Source organism: Lathyrus oleraceus, chromosome 1, assembly GCF_024323335.1.
Source record: "Lathyrus oleraceus cultivar Zhongwan6 chromosome 1, CAAS_Psat_ZW6_1.0, whole genome shotgun sequence".
Lineage (NCBI taxonomy): Eukaryota > Viridiplantae > Streptophyta > Magnoliopsida > Fabales > Fabaceae > Lathyrus > Lathyrus oleraceus.
In genome coordinates, this window is record NC_066579.1 from 402,196,592 (window position 1) to 402,220,424 (window position 23,833).

At 40.6% G+C, this 23,833-nt stretch overlaps 1 pseudogene; it reads right to left on the minus strand.

The window, feature by feature from the left end:
• LOC127111156 (uncharacterized) overlaps positions 1-22,243 on the minus strand; it is a 36,816-nt pseudogene extending 14,573 nt beyond the window's left edge.
• Positions 22,244-23,833: the final 1,590 nt, after the last annotated feature.

Sequence of the window (23,833 nt, forward strand, 5' to 3'; positions counted from 1 at the left end):
CTGGAAGACCTGTCCTGTTACTTGGGCAGGCACCTGTCTGAAGCCCTCCTTAAGAGGCAATGCTTGTGTTTGTTTATCTTTGTGCCAAGCAGGAAAAGCCCTCTTTTGAGGCAATGGGCAGATAAAAGAGATGTGCAATCCATCTCCTGCTGCTCAGTGTGTCATCCACTTTGCTCACACACCTTGTGTTGATGCATTGTGGATATTAACATAAGATCTTTGTTGTGTCAGTCATATGTGGATAGAAGAGTTCCCACTTTCTGAACTCCCACACTTTCATTTGTCTGAAGCTCTCCCAGGCCAGGGATAAGAGCTGTGAGGCAGACCCCTCACTTCCCATTTCATCTGCTTCACCCTAACTCTCAATGTTAGGGTTAAGAGCTAACATCACCTGTTACAGTGGCTTGTTTGTCGAGGTTGACATGACCCCTTGACTAAAGCCTAACCCTGTGTGAGCCCACTTTGTTTGTATATAGTGTGTGCTAACTGTGTGTATGCTTGCTCTTGTGTTTGACTGTGCTGTTTAGGATAGCTTGCTGCCTGTGCAAGTTAGATAGAAACTTCAACCTAGGACCATTATGGATTGCATGATAACTATTAGGCTCGAGCCAGGCTCCCTTCTAGTTTGTCATTTCCCAGTCTCTGGTTAGGTTAGAAGTTCTTTCCCTATTAAGGGGAACTACGTCGCCCTGATCCTCATACCAGATGAGGTACGTAGGCAGGAGATCGTACGAGATCTCTTCGGGCACCCTTTTCCTTTTTTGGTGTATGTTTGCTTGACAGCTAGCAGGCTCGAGTACCAGACTCCCTGTTAGCTTGTTTATTCAACTTTTTTTGTTGCTTTTTGACGACTCAGCGTCCGGTTCACCCTTTTCCTTTTTTGCGTGAGTTTTGCTTGACAGCTTTCAGGTCCGAGTTCCCGACTCCCTTTTAGCTTGTTTCCTTTCATCCTTTTCCTTTTTTGCGTGAGTTTTGCTTGACAGCTTTCAGGTCCGAGTTCCCGACTCCCTTTTAGCTTGTTTCCTTTCACCCTTTTCCTTTTTTGCGTGTGTTTGCTTGACAGCTAGCAGGCTCGAGTACCAGACTCCCTGTTAGCTTGTTTTTTCAACTTCTTTGTTGCTTTTGACGGCTCAGCGTCCGGTTAACCTTTTGTGTGTGTTTGGAGTCCGACATAAGTCCAGCGATTGGCAGTTGGTTTCCTGTGTGTGTTTTTGGTTCGGAATCTGATGTAAGTCCAGCGATTCGCATTCGGTTTCCATGTTTGGCTGTTTGTGTGGAGTCTGACGTAAGTCCAGCGATCGGCAGTCGGTTTCCTGTGTTGGTTTTGTTTCGGTGTGCGTGAGCCGAACTACGGTAGCTCTGATTCTCATTCCAGATGAGATACGTAGGCATAGGATGCGATATCCTAGCGAGTCATTTCCCCTCTTCTTCCACCTGTGTTTCTTTCTAGTGTGAGTGTGCATTCTTTTGAGCAGTGTTTAGCAACCTTTCTTCTATCTTTTTGAGCGTGGATCCCGTCGAGTACGACGGATGCGTAGGGGTGCTAATACCTTCCCTTCGCATAACCGACTCCCGATCCCATCTCTCTTTGGTCGCGAGACCATGTCTTTTCCAGGTTTACTTCGAGCGTTTCCTTTCCCTCTTTTGGGATAAATAACGCACGGTGGCGGCTCTGTTTGTTTTGCTTTTTCCCACCGGTTGTTTTTCGCGGATGCGACAGCTGGCGACTCTGCTGGGGACTAAGAGAAGTTGACCTCTTGCTGGTCCATCTTCCCTTAGCGAGTCTCTCTTAGCGGTCTCTAGGATAGTTTAGGTTGCTTGTGTTGCTCTATTTATTGCATTTATGATTATTATACTGTGAATATTTGCATAAATGTTTGCATGCATCATACTATCATTGTGCTGATTCTGTACAGGTGGTTTCTCTGATTTGGGGTGGGTGTTCTGAGTGGGGCTAAAACCCAGGCCCGAGTATACACCTAGGATTAGCGTGGTCTCATGTTGCCTTTCATGTTAGGTCAACATGTTTTGGGTGACGTGACATACCACAAGCCGGACGAGGTTCTTTGAGGGAGCTCTTCCTTTGTGGAGTATCCACTTTGGTTGAGTAACTTCATCTGAACTATTGACTTCGGTGACCGTGCTTTCCCAGATCTTTGGTTTAGACGATCTTAAGAGAGCTGCAACGGCACACCCGAAAGGGCAAACCCGTTGAGTATCTTTGCCCGGTTGTCGAGACCATTATCCGCCTTAGGATGACCTGATTAGAATTCACCTGTGAGGGGAGGGTTGATTCTTACAGATGCATGTTCTGATGGTGACTAATGGTTCAGTTATTGATCAGAGTCCTATTTATAAGTCGGATTTATGGATTTATTTATGAGACGCCGGAATGCTGTCCGTAGTATTTATCAGTGGGGATCCGTTTATTTCAGGATTCCCTGGGCTGGTTCGGAGGGTCTTGTGGTTATCTGTTCAGAGAACTTTCTGATGATGATGGTGACGTATCATTCCGTTCCGTTTATTTCGGAACCCCAAGTCGGATTTGTGGTTACATATTCCTTCAGATGGTTATGATCAGTTCAGAGGCCGTAACTCAGTGCAGTAAATGTTCAGATGACTTGGAGGATGGCACAGTGCATTGCATTCACGCATCAACATCATCCACATTTTGCATTCATCGGCATCTAACTCATGTCTATCCATACTCAGGGTACATTCTCGATTGAGATCCAGGTTGAGAGACATCCTGATGTCAGAATGTTATGGTCAAATTTTTATCTGTCTCGATGAAACCAGGATCGAAAGACAGAGTGTTCCTCATATGGATAGACATTGCATTCATGCATGAATCATAATAACTTGCCTTCTATTTTGCAGGTGTCGGTTTCTAATGTGATTGATTGTTTCAGGAATCGTTGCTCGCTCACACAGAATTATTCCTGGCACGCACAGATACCCTACCAGAAGCAACAAACCCAGACTGATGGATTCGTCCAACGCTGACATTCTCGAGCTGAAAGAGAAGATGGGAGAGCTGATTAACATCATGCAAGGGTTCGCCTTGGAGCAGAAAGCAACTGCCGAGAAGGTGGGGAGGATTGAAAGCTGGTTGAAGAAGGGGAAAATACCAGGAAATGCTTCGTCGTCTGGATCGAAGAAACCCTTTAGTAATGGTCAGCATAAGAAGGAGGATGGCGCGAGTGTTGTGTATGCCCAGAGAGGATACGGTGGGGATCATTACTACCAGCACACTGTTGTGGTAACGATTCCTGCTGGTAATCAATATGTACCACGGCAGCATCAGTTCCCTCAACAGAGAACACAGAGAGTTGGGTACCAATTGAGAGGAAAGGGGACTGATCGTCAGTTTGATAGGCCACCCATGACGTATGCTCTTCTGTTGAAGAAGTTGAAAGATCTCGGAATGGTACAATTGAGGACATTAGCTCCATTGAGATCAGATCAGAGGCCTCCTAATTATGATGAGAATGCCAAGTGTGAATTTCATTCTGGTGCATCGGGACATAACATTGAAGGTTGTAGAGCCTTTAAGCATGCCGTCCAAGACCTGGTGGATTCCAAGGCCCTCAATTTTACACTATCACTGAATGTTCATGCTAATCCCATGCCCGCGCATGGTCAGGTGATGGTGGGTGTAATTGCTGAAGATTCAGGTCACGTCTGTGCGGTGGGTGAAGAGACTGACAGTGACTGTGAACTTGACTCGTAGATAAAACCGTGCGTACCAGGGATGGAAATCCAGAACTGGGAGGCCTAAAAAGATCATCACTGTCACTCATCCTGAAGAGTAATATTTCTGTTTTTCAATTCTGTTTGCATGAAAGCCATACGTTTTGCCCGAAACGTAAAGGTCCATTGTAAGGGTCACCTCATGTGTTTCATTTTGCAACGTTTTGCATCATTAATAAATGGATGTTTTTCACATTAAAAGCGGTGTTCCCTGTTTTTCATTTATTTTTACAGCTTAAAAATAAAAAATGGCAATGTTTGTTTTCATTTTCCTTCTTTGTGCTTTGTCTCGTTTCGACTTTGGTATTCTCTGGATCTTATTGATAACAATTCGGTTACACCTCTGTATGACTTCGACAATCCGATCTATCATGCCGAAGAGGAAGGCGAAGAAGATTGTGATCTGCTGGAATTAGCCGGGTTGTTGAAATAAGAGGAGAAGGTGATTCAACCGCACGTGGAGCGAGTTGAGATTGTTAATCCAAGCACCAAGAAGGTCAGGAAGGGAGTGAAGGTTGGGGCCACTTCAGAGGCGAGTCGAGAGCAGGATGGTAGCCCTGTTGGAAGAACATGTGGATACCTTCGTCTGGTTGTATCAAGATACGCCAGGGTTGGATACCGATATCGTTGTGCACAAGCTACCACTGAGAGAAGACTGTCCTCTAGTGAAGCAGAACGCCGATGCCACGTATCAGAGTGACTTTGTTTCATGATATGATTCATCGTGGAATCAAATGTTATGTTGATGACATGATAGCAAAGTCCCAAGCAGAAGAGGGGCATCTGGTGGATCCGGGGCAAGTTGTTAGACCGGTTGAGACAACTCAGACTGAGGTTGAGTCTGAATCAGTACACTTTCGGAGTGCGGTCCGGTAAGCTGCTGGGGTTCATTGTAAGTGAAAGAGGAATCGAGGTTGATCCTGCTAAAAAAAATGAATGATAAAAAAAAGCATACAAGAAAATGCCTGAACCGAAAACAGAAAAAGAGGTTCGTGGTTTCTTAGGTAGATTGAACTACATTTCATGGTTCACATCTCATCTAACATCCACGTGTGAGCCCATTCAAGTTGAAAAAAAGAAAAGAAAAGAAAAGATCAAACGGTCAGGTGAAATAATGATTGCCAAGGGGCATTGAAAGATAAAAGAATAAGTTGCAGGAACCTCTGATTCTGATGCCTTCTGTGGAGGGAGACCGTAAACCCTGTACTTGACAGTCTTCGAGGGGTCTATGAGGTGCGTATTGTGTCAGCATGACGAGTCTGGTCGAAAAGAGCATGCAATTTACCTTAGCAAAAAGTTTATCGACTTTGAAACAATACATTCACTGCTCGAGAAAACTTGTTGTACTTTGGCATAGGCTGCTCGCCGACTGAGACAGTGTATGCTGGTTCATACCACTTTGTGGATTTCCAAGATGGATCTGATCAAGTACATATCTGAGAAGCTAGCAGTGACCGGACAGGTTGCGAGAGGGCAAATGATGTAGATTGAATATGATATTCAGTATACCTCGCAGAAAGCAATTAAGGGGAGTGTATTGTCTGATTACCTCGCCCAGCAACCCATTGAGGATTATCGACCAAGGAAGTTTGAGTTCCCTGATGAGGACATCTCGAGGTGCTCAAATCGAAAGATTGTGAGGAACCGATCCCGGAGGAGGGGCCTGACCCTGAATCCGAACGGATTCTGATGTCTGATGGGGGAAGGTTAATGTGGATGAGTTAGTGTCGTTTTGATTACGCCGAAAGGACCCCACTCCTTGTGCTGCTAGGCTAACATTTGAAGGCGCCGACAATGCGGCAAGTATGAAGCTTGTATCCGGGGTATTGTACCTCGGTGCATCTACTAGGGCAAAGCCTTTCTCACTCGTGTATGGAATGGAAGCAGTGCTACCGGTTGAGGTTCAAATTCCCTCTTTGAGAGTCCTGATGGACGTGAAATTGCAAGAGGCGGAATGGGTAAGGACTCGGTATGAAGAGTTGAGCCTGATTGAGGAAAAGAGACTGGCAGTTACTTGTCATGGGGCAGTTGTACCCAGCGGATGAAGCGTGCTTTTGACCGGAAGGTACGACCTCGTGTGTATCACGTAGGAGATTTGGTGCTGAAAAGGATCCTTCCTCCTCAGAACGATCGTAGGGGCAAATGGATACCCAATTATGAAGGTCCATTCGTGGTCAAGAAGGTTTTCTCTGGCGGAGCCTTGTTGTTAACGACCATGGATGGCGAGGATTTTCCATCCCCTGTGAATGCGGACGCAGTTAAAAAATACTTCATATAAAGAGACCCGCTGGACGAAAAGAATAAAATAGTACAGGCAAAAATGGGCATCCCGGCGAACCAAGAAAGAAATGAAAAAAGGTTCGGGCAAAAATTAGGGATAAAAGGAAAAAACTGTACACCCGGCGAGTCGAAAACCTAAAAAGGCGGCTTGGGCAAAAAGGGTATCCTGGTGGACTGAAAACCCGAAAGGGCGGTCCAGGCAAAAGAGGGATTGAAACGAACAACTGCGTCTGGCATGATCGTTTGTGCTTTGGATATGACACATGGATAATCCCTGGAAGGGATCAATCGGAAACGTCTTATTCGGAAGGCAGAAAGCACGGAGAGTCTGAGGACATATGGGGTGTAACCGAGTTGGAACTCGATGAGATCGCGGTTTCACATTGCCATTAGGATAGATTTTCCTTTTGTGCGCAATTACCTCTTTTCAGGAATTGCTTCCTTTGTATTGCTCGGTTTTGAGCCACACCTTTTCAATTGATAAAATGCATATTCAGTCAAATAATTTTGTTTTTTGTTTTCATTACCGCTTTGATTGCAAAAACATCCATTTATTTTGATAAAGAATCTTTGCATTTTAAAACATGGAGATCCCTTCCATGCATGCTTATAAGATTGAGAACTTGAAATCTTATTCGGAAGGTGGAGTGACCTAGGTGTTGAAATTTGGCACGCCTGGGGCACGTTTTTATCTAACGATCTCTTTTGCAGGTGCTGTTAGATATTTTCACTCACTTGCAGGTTGTGATGTGAAGCCTTTTTGACAAGAGATCCCCGTGGAGTCCAATCAGGGACAATGAATGGAAGAATGGTGAAAAGACGGCGAGGGATAACGACGATCCTGGATATTAATCAAGAAGACTCTTCAAAGTCTGAGGATTGAAAAGTTTGTATAAATCCAAGGAGTTCGATCTCCGTCGAGTACGGAGGAGTCGAGAATGCAAGGTGATGCATCATAAAAGTCCAGACGAGTCTGGGAGCTCTCAAAAGTGGAAAGCTGATACTGGATTTGGATGTTGAATACCAGGGATCGACGAGTCGACGGGTGTTCTGTGCCAGACTTTCCTTGTTTCCCCAAGCAGAGTTGGGATTATTATCTCCCCAGCAGATTCAAGGTCTGTAATTTCCCTAGCAGGGTCGGGATTGTTATCTCCCCCAGCATGTTTGAGATCGGTGTTTCCTCAGCAGCCAGGCCTGAAGGTTGCTGTTTCCCAAGCGGAGGTGTCCGTTGCTGGCGTTTCCCCAGCATGTCAAAGACTATTGTTTTCCCCGCAGAATGCGTTGGTGGTTTCTTCCCCAGCGAAGTCCCCAAGTGGATCGGGTTCAGTGGAAGTCATCCCCGATAAGGGTGATCCTTTCCCCAGCAACAGTGCTATTCCCCAGCAGGGTGGAGATTGGAGTGTTGTCGAGTTCCTCAGCAGAGTGCCTCGAGCCCCCAGAAGGGTCCCTTGAAGGGGATTTTTTTTATGCATTCATCATTTAGATAAGCATGGCATATTACATACCTAATTGCGTAGCATTTCCATGGTTATGGAGCATTACGCATGAAAAGAATCATGCATCATCATTGCAAGCATAAGCTAGTCTCAAGTCGTGGTTACTGTTCGAGATTTGGTTTCGCCAGTGGGTGAAGATGCTACTCAAACCGTGGTTACCGTTTGAGGAGTGGTTTTGCTAGTTGGAAAATCAGCAGCATTGCAAGTATCAGTTACTCGAGCCGTGGTTACCGCTTGAGAGTTGGTTTCGCCGGATGACGAAGATGTTACTCCGAGGAGTTTAGCGTCGTGGTGTTGGTCAACCATATTCCCCAATAGTGCGATATTGGAGGAAGAATTTTTGTCGGGCGAGATGGAAGTTGGAAGATGTTACTCTTAGGAGTTTGGCATCGTGATTTTGAAATCAATAGTATTCCCCAGTAGTGCGATATTGGAGGAAGAGTTTCTGTTGGGCGGAGATGGAAATACACATCAAGAGAAGTTTTGGGGTTCAAGAAAAGCAAAAAAAAAAAGAGAAAAAAAGTAAGAAGAGAATAATCCCCAGATGAGCGCAAATTGTTCGTCTGCTAGGGTTGAATAAAGGATAGCATGCTCATGGCTTGTTATCCCCAAGCATGGGTCGTAGGCACACGTGCCGTTTCATTTATCACTGTTCCTCATTTCTGCCAATGCTGACCGGCATGACAAGTTTTCCGGTATTCAGGCCGAGGTGGATATTCAGACCAGTTTCCGATTTTCAGATCGAAGAAGTTTCCGACTATCAGGTTGAAGTACTTATGGCATTCAGGCCAATTTCCTGGTATCCAGACCGGAGTGGTATCCAGACCGGAGTGGTATCCAGACCGGAGTGGTATCCAGACCGAAGTGGTATTCAGACCGAAGTGGTATTCAGACCGATACGGAATTCATGCCAGTTGTTGGGCATTCAGGCCAATCTCTCGGTGTTCAGACCGGCATTAATACTCTCATATTTCGATGTTCAGTATTCAGATTGATGAGCGGCGTTCAGGCCATGGTATTCCTGTGTTACCGTTTATTTTGGTATATAGGTCAAATTCCTGTTCGGTATTCAAACCGACTTTCTCCGTACCAGACGGATTCTTCTTTTGAGATTGCTTCTTTGCCGATTCTGACAGGCATTGTTAATTATTTCCCATCAGAGTGAAAATTGTTCGTCTGTTCTTGGTATTCAATCACTCTTCACCCTGATCATCTGAAAGCCGAGGCTATTCATATCGACAGGTTCATAGTGGATTGAATAGGGGCAGCTGTAACACCTCAAAATTTGCCCTCCTCTCTTGGGACTAGCTTAGCATATTGCATTTCATTTTTAGGGCATTAGTCATTGCATATTGCATATCATGTGAATGAGCAAGTCATCCTCCTAAGTTTTGCTCAGAAGATAAAGAGGTTAAGAGATTCAAGCTTGAGGGTCTCATGAATTGATCACTAATCATCTGAGGTCTGTGCTTCAATTAGGGTTTCTTGGTTCCTCAAGGAGATTGAGCATTATTTTGGTTGAAATGGTACATCACCATCATCATGGTCTTATCATCACCAAGAGGTTCATTGTGCTTGATCATGTTCCTTGGGGTTAGGGTTTTGACCTCTGGTCAACCCTAATCAGTTGCATTATGTCAATCAGGGTTCTTCAAGGAGATGAGGTCTTCAATGAGATGGGGATCATTACATGGTTTTATTGAGCTTGTGTAGCTAGGGTTTCATGTTGGAGCCATATTATCAAGAGATTGAGCTTCAAGTTCATCTGTGCATGACCAAGTCATCTATCAGTCAACAAAAGTCAACCAAAAGTCAACTGTTGGATTTGGAGGTGGGAAGTGGTTAGAAATACTTCATTCATGTTCAAACAAGTCTCATTTGACATTTCAAACATCAACATTGAAGAAAATAAAGTCAGGACAAAACTTTCCAAAAATAGAAAGTGACCTGTAATTTGAAACTGCCAAAAATGGAAAGGTTTTCAACTTAAGATTACATCATCAAGGAAGCTTCAAATAAAATTTTGTTGAACATGAAAGTTGTAGATCTTGTTCTCCCATTTCCAAAAAGTCCAAGATCATCATTTTCTCATGTGTGGTTGAAGAGATATGGATCAAAATTGGTCAAGTGAACATTGAACTTCAAAGGGGTATAACTTTCAAACCATAAGTCCAACTCAAGTGGCTCTTTTTGCAACATTCTTGTTTTAACCTCTAGTTTCCAAAATTGGCATTACATGGCATGCATTCCATTCACATAAATATTTGAAAATTCAATTGATTTTTGGGGGGAAAAATGAAATTCAAAATTGGTGAATTATTTGCACATGTGACCATCACCATTGGCTCCAAAACAGGTTTTTGAGTGAAAATAAGTGCAAATTCGTACTGTTCATCCATGCATGTCCATGCATAAGGTGAAAAGTTCAATTTTGCAAAACACCTCCAAACTTAATTAATTTTCATTAGCACTTGGTTTAGGTTAATTAATCATGTTTAGCATAGCATATAAATAGAAAATCCTAACAGAATTCATCACAATTCCCAATCTTAGATCTAGAATTCTCAAAATCTCAAAAATTCTCTCTCACTTTTTTCTCAAAATTTCTTCAAACACTTTGCATTTTCCTTGGTTGATTCATCATCTGGTAGCATGTGTGAGTGAGATTGAAGCTAGATCCAGTGGAATTCGTGCACATTGAAGCATATGCAAGCTTGAGTTCATCAATGGTGAAATCAAAGTTCTGTTGAATCAAGAGCAATTGGACCTCAATTTCCATTCCAAACACTTGTACAAGGTTGCTAGACGAAGATTGAAGCATTGCAAGACCAAGAAAACGTGAAATTGCAAGGCTGCACTTCAAGAGGTCACTTTTTCGACTTCCTTAATTCTCTAATTTGTTGATATATTCTTGTAGATCTTTTAATGGTGATGATTCTGCACTTTGAATCGAGCGATTTTGTGCATAATTGAGTGAGATCCATGCGTTTAAAGTTTTGGTGGTGAAACTTATTCCTTTCGATTCGTGTTTGTTTGTGTGTTAATTGATGAAATGTTGATTGATTATTGATGTACATTGAAAGATCTAGCTGTCCATGTGCTCAATTTTAAGAACTGAGAAAATTGTTCTTGAGTTGTTCTTGAGATTACTGTTCATGCCGCGCGCGAATTTGAAGATGAAGTTGGACTTTTGGCAACGGTTTTGTGAATTGCATGGCCACGCTTTGATTCATGTGAAAACCGTTCCCTTAGGCTACGCTAGGGATTGCCTGTGATTGGCTGCATGGACTTGCCATGCAGCGCGTGCTAATTCTCATTCAAAATGTTACCTGGTTCGATCCCAGGCTGTGGTCATTTTCCAATGCTTCACTTATTTTTTTCCTTCCACATGTTCATATATGCATTACATGATTTTTTATTTTTTTCTTTAACTTTCAAAATTCATAACAAATTAAATATTCATCCAAAAATTGTGTGGTTTTTTTCATTAGTTCACATTTTGTGTCTAGAATTTTTTGAATATTATTTTGCAAATTGTGCATGGCTGGTTTATTTTTTGCCCTAGGGTTTGTGTACATGTATGTATTCTTGACATTGCCTTACTAAATCAGTTGTGAAATGCTCAATTTTAATCCAATGCCTATGAAATTTTACATGCTTAAACTAGACTTCATGTTGGACATTTTGGTGTTGAGTTTGCATTTTTATCATTTGTGGTTGCTGAGATATGATCATGTGAATGTAGGTGTGACAATGTGTGTCACACCTTTTCTTGCTCAAATTGATTAATTTATTTACCATGCCAAATGAATTCCAATTGATGTGATTTTTTGTATTATGCTTCACGTGGTTGTTGTGAATGCTCATGATATTTTGTGGAATTTTTGGATTGATTCCTGATTTGATTGAGATTTTTCTTTCTGGATGATCATTTGTGAACTTTTGAAGTGTCTTGAATTTCAATTGTTTGTGAAATGCTTGTGCTTTATCCTATGAATGTGAAATTTTGCACACTCTTTCTAGACATGTTAAAGTTTGTTTTGGCTTTGGTTTGAAGTGTTTATCATGTTCCATTTCTGTTTTAGGCTTGTGCTAAGTTGGTGTGACATTTGTTGTCACACATGTGCTTGTTTATGTTTGCCTTGCCTTATGAAATTTGATTACCATGCCTAATCATGCCCAATTGCTCTAATTTTTTGTGTGTTGATCATGTTGTGTGCTCTGTTTACCCATGAATTTTCTTGAGATTAATTGAATCATTTTTGAATTAATGTGCATTTGTTCATTCTGTTGTCACAATGTGCTTTCAACTTGCATACCTTGCCATGTTTGGTTTATGAAATGAATTTGGTGAATGATATTGACATGAGACCTTTTGGATTGTGTTCTTAATTGATTAAGATTGATTCATGTTAAGTTTCATGTTCTGTTTTGGATTATTTCTCCTTCTTTGACCCTAGGCCTTGCCCTAGTGGTTTGTTGCTTATGTTTGAGCTTTGTTTTCAGGGTTACACATCCAAGTCCATAGTTGAGGATGCTTCTTCACTTGAGCATTGATGTTTGCTTGATTGGTTAACTTTGAGTTGTTTTTTAGGTGGATATTGGCTCATTTGAGTTGAGCTTGTGCCTTGCACACTGTTGCATTGCTTGTTTGACTGTGTACTGTTGACTGTTGGCTATTAACTGTCTGTTTGATTGTTTGATTGGTATACTGATTGAGTTAGATTTTTTTCAGGTACATAAGTTGCTTAAGTTCATTTTGAACTTGCTTTTACTTGGTTGCTTAACCACATAGGTATAACTCTCTGACTTCATGTAGTCTGGAAGACCTGTCTTGTTACTTGGGCAGACACCTGTCTGAAGCCCTCCTTAAGAGGCAATGCTTGTGTTTGTTTATCTTTGTGTCAAGCAGGAAAAGCCCTCTTTTGAGGCAATGGGCAGATAAAAGAGATGTGCAATCCATCTCCTGCTACTCAGTGTGTCATCCACTTTGCTCACACACCTTGTGTTGATGCATTGTGGATATTAACCTAAGATCTTTGTTGTGTCAGTCATATGTGGATAGAAGAGTTCCCACTTTCTGAACTCCCACACTTTTATTTGTCTGAAGCTCTCCCAGGCCAGGGATAAGAGCTGTGAGGCACACCCCTCACTTCCCATTTCATCTGCTTCACCCTAACTCTCAATGTTAGGGATAAGAGCTAACATCACCTGTTACAGTGGCTTGTTTGTCGAGGTTGACATGACCCCTTGACTAAAGCCTAACCCTATGTGAGCCCACTTTGTTTGTATATAGTGTGTGCTAACTGTGTGTATGCTTGCTCTTGTGTTTGACTGTGCTGTTTAGGATAGCTTGTTGCCTGTGCAAGTTAGATAGAAACCTCAACCTAGGACCATTGTGGATTGCATGATAACTATTAGGCTCGAGTCAGGCTCCCTTCTAGTTTGTCATTTCCCAGTCTCTGGTTAGGTTAGAAGTTCTTTCCCTGTTAAGGGGAACTACCCTGATCCTCATACCAGATGAGGTACGTAGGCAGGAGATCGTTCGAGATCTCTCCGGGCACCCTTTTCCTTTTTTGGTGTATGTTTGCTTGACAGCTAGCAGGCTCGAGTACCAGACTCCCTGTTAGCTTGTTTGTTCAACTTTTTTTGTTGCTTTTTGACGACTCAGCGTCCGGTTCACCCTTTTCCTTTTTTGCGTGAGTTTTGCTTGACAGCTTTCAGGTCCGAGTTCCCGACTCCCTTTTAGCTTGTTTCCTTTCACCCTTTTCCTTTTTTGCGTGAGTTTTGCTTGACAGCTTTTAGGTCCGAGTTCCCGACTCCCTTTTAGCTTGTTTCCTTTCACCCTTTTCCTTTTTTGCGTGTGTTTGCTTGACAGCTAGCAGGCTCGAGTACCAGACTTCCTGTTAGCTTGTTTTTTCAACTTCTTTGTTGCTTTTGACGGCTCAGCGTCCGGTTAACCTTTTGTGTGTGTTTGGAGTCCGACATAAGTCCAGCGATTGGCAGTTGGTTTCCTGTGTGTGTTTTTGGTTCGGAATCTGATGTAAGTCCAGCGATTGGCATTCGGTTTCCATGTTTTCCTGTTTGTGTGGAGTCTGACGTAAGTCCAGCGATTGGCAGTCGGTTTCCTGTGTTGGTTTTGTTTCGGCGTGCGTGAGCCTAACTACGGTAGCTCTGATTCTCATTCCAGATGAGATACGTAGGCATAGGATGCGATATCCTAGCGAGCCCTTTCCCCTCTTCTTCCACCTGTGTTTCTTTCTAGTGTGAGTGTGCATTCTTTTGAGCAGTGTTTAGCAACCTTTCTTCTATCTTTTTGAGCGTGGATCCCGTCGAGTACGACGGATACGTAGGGGTGCTAATACCTTCCCTTCGCATAACCGACTCCCGATCCCATCTCTCTTTGGTCGCGGGACCATGTCTTTTCCAGGTTTACTTCGAGCGTTTTCTTTCCCTCTTTTGGGATATATAACACACGGTGGCGGCTCTGTTTGTTTTGCTTTTTCCCGCCGGTTGTTTTTCGCGGATGCGACAGTTCTGTCTAGAGATTTAAGAAACCAGAATAGTATTCTTGAATAGACAAAGCACCTTGTTTATAGTTGGCTATTTTTAACTCCAACTGAAAACGTTTTGCCGAATTGTCCTGGTTGTAAATGCGCTTCAAATAATTCCACATTTCTTGAGCAGTTGAAAAAGTGCGTAAATTATTGATCATCTGAGGATCAATACTCTTGAGAATCCAAGTGATGATTTGAGCATCTTTAGTTTCCCACGCATCTAAAGCAGTTTTCTCCGTCGGTGCCTTAGAAACATCATCTAGATGACTCCATAATCCCTTTCCTTTAACATACATCTTGAATTGAAATTCCCATGCAGAATAATTTTTGCCGGTAAGAGCGACTCAGTGGGGTGTCGCTATTTCAGCCAAGAGAACAAGGATTCACAGGTTAGATCGAACCTTCTGATACCATGTTAGAAATTCTGACTTGATGTCTTTCTTATTGCATTTGATACTATATATAATAGTGTCGGTAATTACAACTCATAATGACTAATCACAACTAATTACAGCTCTTAATGACCAATTTTCTATTCTATGAATGTAAATTATTTACAATAAATGTGTTTGATTATTTCCTGATTAACAGTTTAATGAAGTTATCTTGCTAGAATCAACCTTTGACTTCTTATCCATGCTTGCTGCGCGAAGGATCTCCTTAACCCTCATCTTCAGCATGTATTTTTTTTGTTTGCTAAGCTTCCATTCCTCCTCTTGGTAAGGAGCAAGTTTTTCCAAGGAAATAAATTGATTCAATTCCTTGTCATCCATCAATAGTATCTCTGGAGAAATAATGCCAAATTTGTTGGGCTTTGTTTTGGCATACTTGAATCTTGTCTTCAGGTCCCCAATTGTGTCCTCGTAATCTAATTTATAGTACTCATCCATCATTAACTGTCTAGAATCTAGCTTTTTCCAAAAGTGCTATTTTACGCTTCCTCTTCCGACTACTACCTTCCTTGGGAATTTCTTCTTTTTCATTTTCACTTTCGACGATATCATCATCACTAGTATTCTCAATCTTTTCTTTCAAAGCCCAAGTAATTCATCCTTATTTTCAAAGTCCGGCTTCTCCATGTCTTCTTCGCCCTCACTACAAAATTCAGGGTCAGCATCCTCTGCATTATAATACTTATCATCAAATGCTTTCTTCATCATTCTATCATACTCTTCTGGATCAAACTCCTCTTCTAATTCTGCAGCAGACAAAGGGATAACATCATCATCTTCGATCCCTGCAGTTTTCATGATCTTTTTAACCTTTTCCCGTATTTCCTGCTTCTTGACATTCTTTAAATGTTTCAACTCCTCCCTTTCCTTTTGTGCTATTGCCATTCTCTCCTCTTTGCTCTTTCTCTGCTCTTTCCTTGTATGTCTTTTTCCTCACTGATCCACCCACCTTACGAGCATGACCCAACACTCTATCTCCCAGATTTTCCTAAAATCTATGCTCATACTCTTCCTGCCTCTCAATTTCTATCTCATCCTCTGAAATTTCTTGAAATTCATCCTCTCCGACATTCAAATTCTCCACGGTCTTGTCTATCCACATTTTGTTCTTGAAATAGTTTCTTAGAAATTTAGAATTTTCATTTACTTCTGCATCTCTACCGAAATATTCATCCAGTTTCTCATTAAGTTCCTTGTCTTCACTCTCAACTTCGTCTTCACCTCCCTTCTCCTGAAAATCCCATTCCCCGCCTTCCAAACCGTCCTTTTCTGCTGCGTCATGAAAAGCCCTTTTCAACTCCTCTTGCTCATCAACATAACTCTTCTTCCCATCCCTATTCACAAAATCTGTCTCTTCCTGATTCAAAGACATTGCCTTTTTACCCTTACTTCCTTCCTCCTCATCGCCAAAATCTGGTCCCTCCTCGATCAAATGCTTTGCCATCACATCCTTCAAAAACCATTTCTTTTTGTCCTTATCTTTTGATTCACGCTTCTCATCACCACTTTCGTCTTCAATACTATGATCAGGTTCAAAAAAACTTAACATCCTTTTCCTTAAGAATAGGATCCTTCTTCTTCACCTTAATTAAGACTTCAAAGAATTTATTTTCACTTCTAGAATTGAAATTTTGCTCATAGTCATCATCAGATGATCCGGACCCCGAATCATCATCATCTTCCGAATTAATAACTGTTGTAATTTATTAAATACAAGTGAGTTCCAAAATGATAAATGGTGGAAGTGAGTTAATGCTAATAAATGCATGAGATAAACTCCCACATTGGAAGATTTACTCACTTTGTAAGTCCTTATAAAGAGTTAATATCATTAACTCAACAAAAGGACAAAAGAGGATAAAGTGCCACATGAACACATATGGTGGTCCCAAGCATTATGCCACTTGTCCCAACCTTACAACCACTCGTCGGTGTCGCCACCGGGTCCATGGGCGTAGGGCGCTAGTGGCGGCTTGTGGACGGAACTTGAGCACTTAGGCACGTCGCGATTGTAACTCTTCATGAGATGTTGCAAAGGCGAAACCATGCAACGGCGGCTTGTGGACGGCACTTGAGCACTTAGGCATGTCGCGATTGTAACTCTTCATGAGATGTTGCAAAGGCGAAACCATGCAATTGTTGGTGAAACATGTTGCAGGCCAACCATTATGATTATTGGAAAAGGACATTGCTCCACCAAGGGTCGCTACCTTGTGAAACATTCGGGTTTTCGCCGGTCTTGCACAAACTCGATAAGGCTGAATTATCCCGGGTATTCCTGCATCAGAACTCTAAGACAATCGAGAGTGCTTGAAATATTATAAGGAAAGTGTTGCATTCACGATTCAAGCTTGGATCCCTTTAATCTTTCCGAAATTTTTATAACAGTCTTATAGTATCTCAAATCATGGCCACCGACACTTCTATTTCAAGCATCAAACTGATGAACCGGGACCTTGTTAAGTTAGATCGTTTCGATGGAACAAACTATACTCGCTGGCAAGACAAAATGACATTTCTCCTGACCGCCCTGAAAATTCAATATGTCTTGGATCCTGATCTGGAGGCAATTCCAGAACCAACTGAGAATGACACTGATGAAGTAAAAAAGGAGAGAAAGAAACGAAAAGAAGATGAACTGCTTTGTCGTGGACACATCTTGAACACATTATCTGATCGTCTCTATGATCTCTACACCAATACTGCATCCGCAAAGGAAATCTGGAACGCACTCGAATTCAAATTCAAGGCCGAAGAAGAAGGTACGAAAAAGTTTTTAATATCTAAATACTTTGATTTTAAGATGTTGGATTCCAAGCCGATTCTTGCACAAGTACACGAGTTACAGTTTCTCGTGAATAAAATAAAAGCCGTGAAAATTGATATTCCTGAAGCATTCCAAGTCGGTGCAATAATAGCAAAATTGCCACCTTCGTGGAAAGGATACAAAAAGAAATTGTTGCATAGTTCTGAGGACTTTTCTTTGGAGAAACTTCATAAACACCTTCGTATCGAGGAGGAAACGAAGGATCGAGAAAAAACTGAGTCTGCTGGATTTGCTAAAGCAAATGCTGTTATCGCTAAAGGAAAGAAAAAATATGATGGCATGAAAAACCATCTCGGCCCAAGGAAAGAACACAACAAGTTCAAGAATTCTGGCAGACCAAAAGGTACTAAAAATGGTTGTTATTTATGTGGCAAACCCGGACATTATGCTCGAGATTGCAGGCACAATAAGTCCAAAAATGAGGTCAATGTTGTTCATGCCGATGACGACATAATCGCTACGGTAAGCGAAATTATGGCAATCAAAGGCAAAGTGCAAGGATGGTGGTATGACACATGTGCAATTGTGCATGTATCTTATGATAAAACAGCATTCAAAACCTATACCGAAGTCAATGATGGACAAGAAGTGCAAATGGGAAATGAAGTGCGATCTAAAGTCGTTGGAACAGGATCCGTCGAACTCAACTTCACTTCTGGAAAGAAAGTCACTCTTGTTAATGTGCTTCATGTTCCTGATATGAATAGAAACTTTGTTAGTGGGGACTTATTGGGAAAACCGGGTATTAAATTTGTATATGAATCGGGCAAATTAATATTCCGCTGAAGGAATGATCAAACTTTGTACTACCGACAATATTATTAATGAAATTTCTAATTTTGCTTATATGCTTGAATCTATTTCCTTATGGCACTCTAGATTGGCACATATTGGTATTAGTACTATGAATAGACTAATTAAATTCGGTTTGATATCATGCAACATTCATGATTTCGGAAAATGTGAAATATGTGTTAAATCAAAAATGATAAAGAAACCTTTCAAAAGTGTTGAAAGAAAAACAAACGTGCTAGATCTTGTGCACTCTGATTTGTGTGAATTTAATGGTATGTTGACCCGTGGGGGAAACCGTTATTTTATAATGTTTATCGATGATTGCTCTAGGTTCACACATGTATATCTCTTAAAGCATAAAGATGATGTTTTTAATGCCTTTAAGACATATAAAGCAGAAGTAGAAAATCAATTAAGTACAATTATAAAAGTACTTGGGAGCGATAGAGGCGGAGAATATTTCTCAGCAAAATTTGATGCATATTGTGAAGAATATGGCATCATACACGAATGTTCTACGCCCCGCACACCACAACAAAATGGCATGGCCGGAAAAAAAAATAGAACATATCAAGAGATGATAAATGCTATGTTAATGCATTCAGAATTACCATTTAATTTATGGGGTGAAGCACTATTGTCCGCATGTCACATAATGAACAGGATTCCTTTAAAAACAACTGGTATTTCTCCATATGAGAAATGGAAAGGAAGACCACCAAGTATTGGTTATTTCAGAGTATGGGGGTGTGTAGCTTATTACAAGAACATGGATCCCAAAAGGACAAAATTGGGTCCTCGAGGAATCAGATGTGCCTTCATAGGATATGCACCAAATAGCAAAGCATACAAACTTCTAAATCTAGAGTCTAATGTAACTATTGAATCCAGAGATGTGGAATTCTTTGAAAATCTCATCACAAAGGATAAGGGGCCTGAAAATCCCACAATTGAAGAATCTCGTGACAAAGATTCGACACGAATTGTTGAAACACAATCAGAACCAAGGAGAAGCAAAAGGGCACGAAAAACTAAGGATCTAGGACCAGATGAAATCAATTCCCAACTCATTTCTCTTTATTTAGTTGAAGGAAATAGCAAGAATGATGTTCATAAAATTCCTATTATTCTTCAAGTAGAAGATGATCCTAAAACATATAAGGAAGCAGTGGCTTCTAGGGATGCTTCTTTTTGGAAAGATGCTATCCAAGATGAAATGGATTCAATTATGTCAAATCATACTTGGGAACTAGTTGATCTTCCAAAGGGATCAAGACCCATTGGATGCAAGTGGGTGTTTAGAAAAAAGTCTCAGAGTAACGGTACATTAAACACCTACAAGGCTAGACTAGTAGCAAAAGGATTTAGACAAAAGGAAGGTGTTGATTATTTTGACACATATGCACCGGTAGCAAAAACTACGACAATTAGAATCTTGTTTGCACTAGCTTCCTTGAATAACCTTATTGTTCATCAAATGGATGTTAAAACAGCACTCCTAAACGGAGATCTCGATGAGGAGATCTACATGGAGCAACCAGAAGGCTTCATGCTTCCTGGAAATGAACAAAAGGTATGCAAACTTGTTAAGTCTTTATACGGTTTAAAACAGGCACCAAAGCAATGGCATCAAAAATTTGACACCGCCATAATTTAAAATGGGTTTGTTCCAAACTCTTGTGACAAATGCTTGTACACAAAGGTGCGCGGAAGTGTTGTGATATTTCTATGTCTATATGTTGATGACATGTTGATTATCAGCAATGAAATGAATGGAATATTAGAAACAAAGAAATTTTTGACTCCCACATTCAAGATGAAAGATCTTGGACTAGTTGACACTATACTAGGGATCAAAGTAAAACGAAATAGTGGGGGTTATGAACTTAATCAAACACATTATATTGAGAAAATGTTGGAAAAGTTCAAACACCTAAACTTTAAGGAAGTAAACACTCCATTTGATCCTAGTGTCAAACTTCAAAAGAACAATGGGAGAACCGTGGCACAACTGGAATATGCAAGTGCAATTGGATGTCTAATGTACTTAATGCAATGCACCAGACCTGACATAGCTTTTGCAGTTAGTAAGATGAGTAGATTTACTAGCAATCCAAATGATGAACATTGGAAGGCCATAACTGGGATTTTCGGATATTTGTTAAAGATCAAAAATCTTGGCCTTCATTATGGTAAGTTTCCTACCGTACTAGAAGGATATACCAATGCAAGTTGGATATCAAGTGTAGGAGATTATAAATCTACAACTGGGTGGATAGCTGGAGGTGCGATTTCTTGGAAAAGCAAGAAACAAACATGCATTACTCTCTCAACCATGGAATCAGAGTTTGTGGCTCTTGCGTCTGCTGGACAAGAAGCATAATGGTTGAGGGACCTCTTATTGGAGGTTCCGTTAGCTAAAGACAATGTTTCAAAAGTATTGATACATTGTGATAGTCAAGTCACCCTGGCTAGAGCGTTCAGTGAAGTGTACAATGGAAAGTCTAGACACATAGGTCTTAGACACTCTCTCGTGAGAAAAATGATAAAGGATGGGATCATTTCACTAACATATATACAAACAAGCTATAATTTGGCTGATCCATTTACTAAACCACTGGCCAGAGATTTAGTAAAGACTACCTCGAAAGGTATGGGGTTAAAACTCCTTGAATAAGGGTTCCGACAATGATAGCATCCCAATCTGAAGTTAACACATTTTAACCTAAGATTCAATGGGTAACAACAAGTCGTTGATTCGGAAGGTTATGCAACATTCCGCGATAATGTTGACGATTACAAACTGAGGGTTGAGTTTTCAAAGAAACTCTTAATGAAGTGCTATATCAAGGAGGATACGTATCTCAAGAAATAGATACGAATTGAACTTCACCTATATGAACTTCAAGATGGTGTCGTCTTAAGGTGAGAGTTGGAGTTTATCTCATGAAAAATTCATGAAAACAGGAAGAGCACATGGCCATAAATAGTGCTATGCGAGATATGTAGGCGAAGAACCTCTAAAAGTGTGTGTATAGCAACGCCGGTCTGATCACATGGGATAATGGTTCAAAGAATAGCTGCCTAACGTTCCGATTAGGCTTTGCGTTGTCTTTACTAAGGTTAAGTTCAAATCGAAAGATACCTAACTGTATTAACACTTTTTGCTTTCTATATTCTGGAATTGGATTTGTCATTATTAGAACAAGTGGGGGATTGTTGTAATTTATTAAATACAAGTGTGTTCCAAAATGACAAATGGTGGAAGTGAGTTAATGCTAATAAATGCATGAGATAAAGTCCCACATTGGAAGATTTACTCACTTTGTAAGTCCTTATAAAGAGTTAATATCATTAACTCAACAAAAGGACAAAAGAGGATAAAGTGTCACATGAACACATATGGTGGTCCCAAGCATTATGCCACTTGTCCCATCCTTACAACCACTCGCCGGTGTCGCCACCGGTGACACCGGCTACGACTCCGACTCCGAGACCGGGACCGGGACCGGGTCCGTGGGCGTAGGGCGCTAGTGGCGGCTTGTAGATGGCACTTGAGCACTTAGGCACATCGCGAAACCATGCAACTGTTGGTGAAACATGCTGCAGGCCAACCATTATGATTATTGGAAAAGGACATTGCTTCACCAAGAGTCGCTACCTTGTGAAACAATATCAACATGGCCTATAAAAGCATAAATCCGGATTTAGAATAAAACACACAAAATCCGAAAATCCTCTAAATAATTCCAGACGCTCTTCGTTGCATTCGGGTTTTCGTCGGTCTTGCGCTAACTCGATAAGGCTGAATTATCCTGGGTATTCCTGCATCAGAACTCTAAGACAATCGAGAGTGCTTGAAATACTATAAGGAAAGTGTTGCATTCACAATTCAAGCCTGGATCCCTTTAATCTTTCCGAAATTTTTATAACAATAACACCCTTCTGTTTTAACTCTTCAAAGCGATGGAGGTCCTCCCGCCTCTTGTTATGCTCAAACCTACGAGCATAATCCTGGTTTATCTCAATTTTCGAGATATCATCATTTTCCGGATCACAGCCATCAAAAGGGTTTGTAGTCATTTCTTACATTGACGACGACACCAACTGCTACAACTTAATCCTCTGAAATGCAAATTCCCTGAAGATCAATTATGCATAAAATTCAATTATGTTTAGTGGGAAAAATGATTTCAAACACAAGATTGAAACTACAACACACGGTGTTGGTGAACCCAATACAAACCCTAAAAAACGAAAAAATAGCTCATATAAAGGGAGATGTGGAGTAATTAACTATTGATTGATTAAAAAACTAAATGTTGGGATATATGTTATCAATCACGAAAATAAAGGGAAACCCTGTATTCCTCACTGTTTCTGGAAGTTGAAGATCAACCCTGCGTTTTCCGGCTGGCCTATTCTTTCATCGACGAGTTGAGTTTAGTGTAGCTGATGATTTTGTTGATTTAGTTTAGACTATCTTTGGATATCAAAGTCGGAGGGGCGCGGAGTGGAATGAAACAAAATTGAATATCTCCTTCCATTCTTTAGAAATTTTAAAACGGAATAGGTAAGTTGTTTGGTCCATTCAAATTGAAGGTGAAGAAATATGGTGTTAAATTATGAAATGGAAATATGGTGTTAAATTATGGAATGGAATGGAATTCATACCATTCAATTGTGCTCCACTTCATAGAATTTTAAATAATCCAAACAATAGAATATCATTTCACTTTATTTCATTCCGCTCTATCCAATTCCATCAATCCGAACAAACCCTTAGGATTTTTATTTTTTACAAAATTGATTTAGGGTTTAAATTTTTGAAATGGGTTTATTTTTGTCTTTTCTTGATGATGGACCTATTGAGAAGGATGTTGATTGAATTCTCTTTTATTTTTGAATTTATTATCTCACCCTATATCGAGTGAAAAAATACTTTATAGAAAATTGAAAATGTCTTCGGATTTTAGAAATATATTTTCGGACGTACTATACATCACTTTTATGATGCGGCAAACAAGTGTTATCCCATATTAAAACAAAAAACTATTTCAAAGATGCATTTCTGGATATTTTCAACAAATAAATTGTTATTTGAGTGGTCTCGTGGATATTTCGGAAATGCATCTACAGAGGTTTTAGGCGAAATTTTGAAATCTCTGTCACGTTTGCATGTCAGATATTTTCGAAAATGAATTTTTGGAATAAATTGATAAAACACTTACATGCATGATCACAGACTCATACTTGTTTTCACTCAAGATCCTCATTGCTCACATTAAGCTTGTTGTAGTCTTAAAAACGTTTTTTCATAGATACATTTATGGATTCTATATGAACTCGTCCGGAGATGCATCTTTGTAGGTTGTTTGTTATCATTTTTTCAACTTTGTTTACATTATTAGCATTTATTGAGTATTTTGTTGTAACTGTTTTCATTAGATATGGTGCACCCCAATATTTTCTCCAAGCATGTTGTGTCTCAGAATGTCAAAGGTGTTGTTGTGAAGGAAGTAGATGTTGACAACCAATTTAAAAATGAGAAAGAATTTGACTTTTGTGATCACATGTTTCAATGGATTCGTACTAAGACCTCCAAACTAGGATTTGGTGTGGTAATCGGAAGGTCCGGTAATTGTTCAGATAGAAGAGGTGCATTTTTTACAA